Genomic DNA, 10,061 nt, shown 5'->3' with positions numbered 1-10,061 from the left:
AGAAAGCTCTCATTTGCTTTGTCTTCCTAACAGGTAGGAAGTTACCTGCAGGGAACCACCCTACCGCACTTCTCAGTGGATGTCCAGCGACCCTCTCATTGGCGCCCCACAGCTGGCCTTAGCCCCCCTCCAAACCAGGGGTCACAAAGTTGCTGGGCAACCACTGTAACATAGACGCGTCAGCTCCCACACTTAACACGCTCTCGGCCCCTGCCTTCGGGTTAGTGTTCATCTGCATCGAACTCAGCCGTGGCGGTTCAACCAAGCACAGGCTTATCCATCTGGCTCCACAAGCCTGGAGGAGGGAGTTCAGCACTGGGTCGTGGCTCCACAATGCCATCAGGAAAGTCTTCCTGCGCCACCGTCCCCACGATGACCTCGGACCTGCCCTTGCAGGCAGGAAGAGTCAGGAAATGACGCAGCGGCACAGACTTGAACTGGGTATCAATCGGCCAAAACTGGGCCACGCGGCCCTCCGAACTCCGAGGGGGGTTCGAAGTTGAGTATTTTCACTTCCAGTCACTATAGAAAAGTAAGGCAAGAACATGAGATTGGAATGGGCATCGAGTGAGCCAAGGCCCGCCCCTCTAAGGACCTTGGCCTGCGCTTCAAGCCCTTCACCGACCCGTACAATCCTCTAGCTTTGTATTTCCTGCCACCGCGACCCTGAGCCTCAGCAGCCCAGCCTCTTCCAGTTCTCAAAACGGGCCGATGTCTCTCTTACCCCAGATGTTTGCACACGTTCATTCTGACTCACATCCCCCTTTGACCAGCTACCTCTGGTCCGTTTTTCCATTCTCCCTTATGTGAAGCACTCTCTAAGCATGATTTCTTCACCTCCCGGACCCTCCCAAATGCATCCGCTGTGTTGCCGTTGGCCATTGACTCCCGCATGCCGTCCACTAACGCAGTGTCACTGTCGTCTTCTCAAGTCCTGGTCCAGAGTCGGCCACAGAGCTGGGGATGGATCGCTGTTTGCTGTATAAACGAGGCAGCGATACCCCCCTCTAAGGCTGTAATTTGCTCTCCCCATTGCCCGGTATGTTGGAATTATCTTATTCCAAGCAAGCAGCATCGAGCTGCCTTGTGTCGAGGGAAAGTTGGTAACAGCAAGCGAGCCAGGCTGCTGGAGATAATCTCCTATCGAATATGTGTTCTTCAAACCCTGAGCTCCTGCTGAGATCGTGCAGGAAGGTGAGGGAGACAGACACAGGGAGGCAATGGGGGAGAAATGAACACCCCCAGCTGGGAGAGGAAGAGAAGCAGGTCCGGTGGGCATGAGGGCACCAGCCCTGTGGGGAGGGAGCAGAGTCTCTCACAGGATGGCTGCAAAATGTACCTCGAGATTTTTGGAACTCCCAGCCTCGACCAAGACACCTGGGGTCTACTGGGCAGACGCATCAGAGTTGCAGATTTTAAGGGTCCCGGGAGGGCTTGAACGGTGGGCATCTCAGCAGTACCCGGCAGGCTTCCCTGACATTTGAGTGTTCGTGTCACGCTCCTGGACCCTTCCATGACCTGGGGTCATCAGAATAGGAACCCCCAGTAGTAACTGAGTTAGAATGCTCAGCAACGTTCCGTATGGGACAGAAGCCAGAGGCTCATGTGACTTGATTTAAAGCAAATAGAGATGTGACATTTCCTGCCCACCTGAGTTTATTGAATAAGATTTATATTCACTGCATAAACGGATGGCTTAGTGAATTACAGTGCATCCATGTGACGGATGAAGTAATAAGCAGTCATTCAAACCAGCAGTGGCATGCCCAGGGAGAAACAGGCTCACAGTGACAGGGTCCTATAAATGGTGCTTATTACCTGGTTTTACTCTCTCTGGACACCATTATTTTAAACTAAAACCCTGGGTCCTTTCGGTCAATCTCTCTCCATACAAGGACACATGAAAGATCTTTATCAAAAAACCTCTAGAAAAACACCAAAGGGATCCATTGAGGATCCACATTCGGTAATAATAACAATATGTTTCTGGTTCCTATGCGATCGTCATTACTTGGCCTTTCAGGTTAGACCAGGTGTAACGATTTCCCTCTTCCGTTACACCCCACTGAAGAAAGGGAGAATCCTTAACCCCTGTAAGATAAACAGTGTCTGTTCTCATCATGTCTAGATGCTCTTTTCTGTGTCCCCTGATATTCCCAAATCCCAAATGTTTTGGGATTCGATGACATGATTATCAAGTCTCGGTATGTGTTCATGTACCTGCTCAAAGCAAAGCCTTGGAGTATCAGTCTCTATGGACTTTTCTGTAACATCTGGCTTTTCCTGAGCCTCACCCACCTAGGAATCACATCAGCTGAAAGGTTTCAGCTTTTCAGCCATCCCCTAACGCCAGAGTTAGACTCACTCACTTCTGAGGGTCCCTAGTGGTGTTCGTGTGAGTTTAGTCCCCTCCCGGACTTTCACTTCCCTGCACTTTTCTGAAGCTCACAAGATCCCTCTCCCTTTCGTTGCCCTCTGTGAGAAGCCACATCTTCACCCCGGGGATGCTCACCCCTAGGGCTTCTGAAGCCGCCCTCACCAGGTGCCAGGGTGCATGCTCTCTGTTCAGTCTTCAAGGCAGCAGAGTTTTGCCATCTCTCCCCATGAAGTAGGGGGCATTGGATGTCTCCCCAGATACATGAAGTATCCAGTCTGCATTCCTTGCCCTCCCTGTATGGCTGAGTGTTCGCCCTCAGTTTCCATCCAGAATCTAACCACCCTTGAGTACCTCCCTGACCTCACTCCATCCACACTCTTCCCGCCCCCCCCCGCCTTGTTTCAAAGGAAAGAATAAATCACTGTGAGTTCATTACTCACTAATCTGTTACTATTTATGTATCTCATTGGAATATAGTTGCTCGAGTGTGTTTTCCTTACCTGTGAACTGTAAGGGCTGAGGCATTCACTCGTTCATTCATTCATTCCTTCATTCATTCACGCATCCTCTCCATAAATATCTTATTTCACTATGTGCCAGGCACTCTAATCAGCCCTCTATCTCAGGAGACATTAAGTAACTCGTTTTTGCCCGAGCAAAGGGGAAGAAGGGGTTAATGAAGAAATAAATAATCGCCGACACTTCCAAAAGCCAGTCTTCCATCCTTGGTCGCTTCTCCCTAAAGCTTCTGCTACGATACCTCAGGGTGCTCTGCCGGTCTCCCAGGCTGCTCATCTCTTCGAAGCCCTTAGGGTAAGAAACTGTGAAAGAATCCATTTATGAGAAGGATGGCTGGATTTGGTAGCTCGCGCTCTGGCTCCCTGAAATTTGCATTCCTCAGAGGTTCTCTGCCGTCAGTGCATCATGGCCTTGGAGGATCCTCTCTTCCCCTTGTGACCCAACCCCAGAATGGACGTAAATCCTTCCCTCAGTTCTCCACAACTCAACTAAGCCCATACTGTTGTTATGTTCAGGAACACATTACTAAATTCTCAAAAATAACCAAAAACAACCCACAGTGGCCCCTCCATCTGGTTCCTGGATATGCCTCTTCTGGGAGCCACAGGGTGTGGTTTATCCTCCTCAGACGCCCTCAGCCCCCTTCTCTGCCAGCTCAGGGGATGCCCTGAGGCAGGAGCTGAGGACGAACACATTTCTCTCCTTCGCGTCTACACGGCAAGCAGGGCCCTAACATGGGAACGAGATTCGTCTCTTTCCATCTTCACCTCCTACGACTTAAGATGGGGCTCTTCTCATGATGAATGACACTGAAATATCCAGATCTTTGATGGGAGAGCCCACAGCAAGGGTGATGGGGACACTGTCAGCCTCTGCTTCTCTCGTCCCTCGATCTCCGCTCTCCACCAAAAACCTCACTTCCTGTTATAGGCTTCACCCCTTGACTGTCAACTTGCCTCAAACCCTGACTTCAGAACACCAACCCAGAGCTCGTGGCTTGTACACACACACACACACACACACCCCTTAAAATAGGTAAGAGTGAACACATATCCTGCAGGAGACCGCGGGTTGCCCTGTGAAGCAAACCTGTCGCAAACATGAAGTGTCTTACACTTTTGTGTTTCATCCAGAATTGAGTGTTTACTTGGCATTCCGATTTCCACCATATTGATTTTTCTTTCATATTCCATTTAGGTGTGAAATTACTCAAAATCTCATTAAATAACCCAGCCATGCCCCACCCGTCCCACTGCCCTGCAGGTGAAGAGGCCGATATACTAAACGTGTCCCATTTTTTTTTAAGTTTATTTATTTTGGGGAGAGAGACAGAGAGAGAGCAGGGGAGGGGCAGAGAGAGAGGGAGACAGAATCAGAAGCAGGCTCCAGGCTCTGAGCTGTCAGCACAGAGTCTGACGTGGGGCTCGAACTCATAAACCGCGAGATCCTGACGCGAGCCAAAGTCAGACGCTTAACCACTTAACGGAGTGAGTCACCCAGGCGCCCCTTACTCAACGTGTCACTCTTAAGACCGGAGCCGAATTGAGCTGAACTGACACCTGATGAACCAGATTCAGCAAGCCTGGGATTGCTCTGGTCTGTCTTGATCCGTATCTCAAGAGTCCAGGCTCACTCCTTTGGGTACAAATGACATCGGCTTCCGGTGGTGGTGGTTTGCGTTTGGTGGGCAGAGAGGCGGCTGGTTTGCTTTGACGCTTTATTGGTACATCCGAGTGATCGCCGAGGTGAGATGCCAGGTTACCGCACTGCCGATGTTTGCAACTTGTACTTGGTGGACCTTTTAATCAGCGTATTTTCTTCCTGAGAAATTCAGTAGCTTTTGTCATTCGCCGTTTGTGAGACAAAACACCGGCTGATTCACCGAGCCAGTTTATTTTACTGTTTGGGGAAAATACTTGCCAAAGATATTTGGTTTCAACAAAGAGGGAGGGGGGTGATGTTCCTTCATTTTACCACAAGAGTTATCATTTCTGTCACATCCAGACGAATAAAGAATTTCAAATGGCTCAGTCTCCGTAATCAACTGTCTCTAATTCTCAAATTTCAGTATGTTTGTTTTATGCCCTATAAACTTTAATAGTTCTGCCTTCTGTTATTTATCGAGAGTATTTGGGCTCTTACAAATTGCCAAGGAAGTCACACTTGTGGGCCCTTTCTCAATGATTCAGATAAGAATTTAATCAACCGACCTCATCCAGATCTGTATCCTTTCTGAAGCATCTTTATTTTCTCTGGAGCTAAATAAGAAATCAGTCTTGATTTTGTACACTCTGGCCAACACCTTCAACGAGTTCAGTATGACTATATAGGGCAGGGGATAGGGGTGGGGTTGAGAAGCAATGTTTAAAACCTTTTCCCTGCTCATAATATATTTCCCTTAGAAAATAACTTCTAAAAACTGAAAGCTGGGCGCCTGGGTGGCTCAGTCAGTTAAGCGTCCAACTCTTGGTTTTGGCTCAGGTCATGATCTCAGTGTTCATGAGTTCAAGCCCCAAGTCAGGCTCTGTGCTGACAGCACAGAGCCTGCTTAGGATCCTCTCTCTCCCTCTCTCTCTCTGCCCCTCCCCCCTCAAATAAATAAATAGATTTTTTTAACTGAAAACTTAGCTAAATTTTTTTTTTAATTTTTTAATGTTTATTTATTTTTGAGAGAGACAGAGCATGAGCAGGGGAGGAGCAGAGAGGGAGGGAGACACAGAATCGAAGCAGGTTCCAGGCTCTGAGCTGTCAGCACAGAGCCCGGAGTGGGGCTCAAACTCATGAACTACAAGATCATGACCTGAGCCGAAGTCGGGCGCTTAACCGACTGAGCCACCCAGGCGCCCCTAAATTTTCTTAATTTAATTATTTGGGGTAGAATTCCTCCCTTCCAAAAATTTCCCAAGGACGATTGTGCAAAAAATATAGCCAAACCTAAATTACATAAGTTCCTTTTAGTTAAATGATTTTGAAAGCATAACTATAAAAACTATTTCAGGTTTTTGTCGGAAATCGTTACATTTGGGGAGATGAATATTCTTTCTAAGATTTAGAAGGGAGCCCCTGAAAGTTGAGAATGCAGCTACTTCTGTGATGCAGAAGTGAACGTTTTATGTTGAGTCACATTTAAACATAAGAAAACCTATATTTGGAGAGTTTTCCGAACATATCCTTGGCCTTTGATAATTTGACCGCTGCTATTTGCTGCAGATTTATTCATCGTGACAGGGGTGGTTTTGTCGTCTTCTCTGTTCAGTTCCTGAGTGACAATGTCATGGGCGCCACACCCTCACTGACAGCCGCTTGCCTGAACCCTCCCGATGATCATCCTTGTTTGCGGGGATTTCCAGCTCACCTCGCAACCTGTCTTTACTAAACAACCGATCCACGTTCTCACGTCAAAATCCAATTTTTTTTTTAATTTTTTTTTCAACATTTATTTATTTTTGGGACAGAGAGAGACAGAGCATGAACGGGGGGGGGGGCAGAGAGAGAGGGAGACACAGAATCGGAAACAAGCTCCAGGCTCTGAGCCATCAGCCCAGAGCCCGACGCAGGGCTTGAACTCACGGACTGCGAGATCGTGACCTGGCTGAAGTCGGACGCTTAACCGACTGCGCCACCCAGGCGCCCCCAAAATCCAATTTTTAAATGTTCCTAATTTAAAGAGGGAAATGAATAGTGATAGTGAAATAGGAAAACTGAGCGATGCAGTTTTGTCTTATCAGAAGCAGGGAAACTAAACACAGCTATAGGTACATATTTGACCGAGTGAAACGCTGGCTGGAATTTGAAGCAAACTGGAAACTGTGGGGGTGAAAGGGAAAAATAACAGAGCCAAAGGGGAAGAGTTGTCCCAACACTGCGGCGGTGGTGATCGTGTTGGCAATATGTAAGCGTATCAGATCAACACCGTGTACAACTTAAAGTTCCATCACAATAAACTCCATCACAATAAAGCTGGGGCGGTGGGGGTGGGGGGTGGGGTGGTGAATCTGTCCAAGAAGCTAGCCATTCCAGAATCTGTGGGGTTCTGCTCCTCTGTACCACTCCCTCCCACACGCACAGCCCGAGAAAGCTGAGAACGTGGGATCAGTGGTTGGTCCAGTGATGGTTGCTCCTGGCCCAGCCTGAACTGGTCTGGGCCATTTCCTGGATCACTTGAACTTTCCAGAACAAAGGCCTGAGGTGTGCGACTGGAAGCTGCTAGCGGCATGTTTCCAGCCCTAGGGAAGAGCCAGGTGCGAGGGGATAGAGCGTGCAGAAAGAGACAGAGGGCGGCATGGGTGAGAGAAAGCCCTAGCAACAGTCCAGCCAGGGGCCAGCGACCCCCAAGGCCCGGCCATGCCTCCTTCTTTTGACAATTCACTTCCATGACAGGTAGATTCCTGATCTGGCTTACGATGATTTGAGCTAGGTTCCCTCCCTTGCAACAAGAGTTCTGCCTAGTATTCTTTGTATCTATGCAGTTCAGCAAACATTTGGGGAGCACATGATCTAGGGCACTGGGCTTTGCATTTTGAGAGAGATACCCTCACTTACTGGCTCATCTCATCAGACAGCGAGCTCTGCCCTCAAAGCACTGATGACCTGGCAAGTAACCCTACAGTGCTTACATTTGAGCGGGTTTTCGAGATGTGTGGTTTTCCGGATGTGTGAGGCAGGGACAGGCATTCAAGTATAAGACATACTCCAAGCGAAGGCAGGGTCAGGGGGCCGCGTGATACATTTGGGACTAGCAAATGGCTCCGTTTGGGTCGGAGTGTGCTTACAATGTAAGGAGGAAGAGGAAAGAAAAGAGCAATGAAGGGACACAAGTTCCTAACAGGCATTGAAGGACACACTAAGTGACTTGGGATCAGGGACCTCCAAAAGGAGCGACCACAACCCAGGGAGGGGCGAGGCGATGCATTCAGGCAAGAGCAGCTACATAATTTGAAGGAGCCAGAGCAACATGAAAATGCGGGGCCCCTTGTCCAGATATCTGAGAGTCCCGAGACCGTGAGAGCAAAACATGAAACCAAGTCAGAGGGCAGACAGACTGACCTCGGCCGGGAGAGGCAGAGGGAGGACGAGGTTCTGGCCCTTCCACACTCAGAGATCATGAGGAAAGGTAGAAGAGATTGCATTTTTCCAATTCGCCGAACCAGAAACCATCAGAGTCTTCAAACGTGACCAATCAATTAGAATCTCTCTTTCTCAGAGAGGAGGGGACAGGAAATGAGATGAAGGGACTTGAAGCATTCCCACAATGCGCTCCTTGAATGGTTTCTACTGACCCACTGGGCTGCACAGGATCCGGGGTAAATTAAATCCCGCCGCTTTCCCAGAGGCAGACAAAGCACTTTAGGGATGTCCTGCCCGCCACCTCGTTTCGGCCACTCAGGGCATCAGTCTGGAAACAACAAGGCTGCCACTGGGCTCCCAAGAGCCACCTTCGTGGTGTCCCTCGCAGAAGCTCACGAAACGGGTCAGAATACAGCACTAACTCAAAGGCTACGTGATCCAGGAATTCGTCCTCTCTTCCGTGTCTTTTAAAAATGTGTAACGTTCATTCCACTTTTTTAAAAAGCCAGATCAAACTTAAATGGACGCTACTAAGGGAAAGAAGCCAATCTGAAAGGGCTGCACACCGCATGATTCCAACAGATGACATTCAGAAAAAGGCAAACTACGGAGACACAGTAGAAAAGATCAGTGGTGGCCGCAGCTGAGGGTCAGAGGGAGAGAGGGATGAACAGGCAAAGCACAGAGGATTTTTCGGGCGGTGAAACTCCTCTGTATGATACTATAATGATGGATATGTCGTTATACGTTTATCCAAAGGCACAGAATGTGCAAAAGTGAGCTCTTATATAAACTGTAGATTTGGGGTGATAATGATGTGTCCACGGAGATCCATCATTTATAACAAATGTACCGCTCGGGGGAGCGATCATGAAAGGGGAGGTGCTGTACATGCAGGGGGCGGGGGACACACGGAAACGCTTGGCACTTTCCCTCAATTTTGCTGTGCCCCTCAAATTGCTCTAAAATTTGGAGTTTATTGATTTTTAAGAAGCAAGATGTATTTATTATAGAAAATTCCAGGGGCGCCTGGGTGGCTCAGTCGGTAGAGCGTCCGACTTCGGCTCAGGTCACGATCTCACAGTTCACGGGTTCGAGCCCCGCTTCGGGCTCTGTGCTGATGGCTCAGAGCCTGGAGCCTGCTTCGGATTCTGTGTCTCCCTCTCTCTCTGTCCCTCCCCTGCTCATACTCTGTCTCTCTCTCTCTCAAAAAATAAGTAATAAACACTTTTTAAAATTTTTTTAGGATGTGAGGGCGATCTGGCTGCAACATCTGTCACCCCATTGAGCCCCAGGGTTGATTCGGCTGATCTGGCTGGCTAGGCGGGTGTCCCCTTCCTCCCTCACCGCTCCATGTGTGTCCCTCCCAAAGCTGCACGCTCGGTTGAAGAAGACGACCTTCCCCGATAGAGGAGGACCGTTCTTTGGTCAAGGGTATACGAGTAGCTGTGCTCCCCTGCTAGAACCTCCAAACAAGCTCTCAAGGTCCATTTGTAGGAGAACGTAGGGTAGTCAAGCTTCCAAAACTCCAGAAAAAAAAAAGTTTTAGGGAGAAATGTGAGAATTGATGTCTATTCTTTTTAGTTAAGATGCAATATAAGCATATGCCCATATGAAAACATTGGAAGACCCAACAAAGTCAACTTTGTGCATATCCCCGTGCTGGAGCCTGGGATCGGTCCATTCACTCTCCATCCATGTTCTCTGTTGGAATGATGAGATGCTACATGCTACCTTCCCCAGGCTCCCTTGCGGCTTTGATTCTAGACGTGCATTAGGTTCTGCCCATTCAGTGAATTTACATGAAAATTGGAAGGTAGAACTGAGGCGGAGGCCCCGCTGTTCCCTTTTTAAGATAGTTTTTGCTGGATAACAAAGTCCTGGAGGTAAGAGATCTCGTAGGGGGGGTGTTCCAATGCCCCTTTCTGCAGGACTCTGGGAGGTAACTGGTGAAAAAGAAGCTGCCATTGTCTTCTGATTTTAACTCCGTGACCCTGAGATGGTAACTATGGGATTGTTACGGTTTGGGTGGGGTTTTTTTTGTTTGGTTGGTTGGTTTCTGTTTGTTTTCCAATTGTGTTGATATAATTGACATACA

At 48.6% G+C, this 10,061-nt stretch overlaps 1 long non-coding RNA gene across 1 annotated transcript; it reads left to right on the top strand.

The window, feature by feature from the left end:
- Nucleotides 1-3,143: 3,143 nt before the first annotated feature.
- Nucleotides 3,144-9,499, top strand: LOC123382716. The gene is made up of 3 exons (XR_006591548.1): nucleotides 3,144-3,154; nucleotides 5,116-5,119; nucleotides 9,357-9,499. It is a non-coding gene; the product is annotated as an uncharacterized LOC123382716 (long non-coding RNA).
- Nucleotides 9,500-10,061: the final 562 nt, after the last annotated feature.

This window comes from Felis catus, chromosome F1 (genome assembly GCF_018350175.1).
Source record: "Felis catus isolate Fca126 chromosome F1, F.catus_Fca126_mat1.0, whole genome shotgun sequence".
NCBI lineage: Eukaryota > Metazoa > Chordata > Mammalia > Carnivora > Felidae > Felis > Felis catus.
This window is presented reverse-complemented; position numbering and strand designations above follow the sequence as displayed.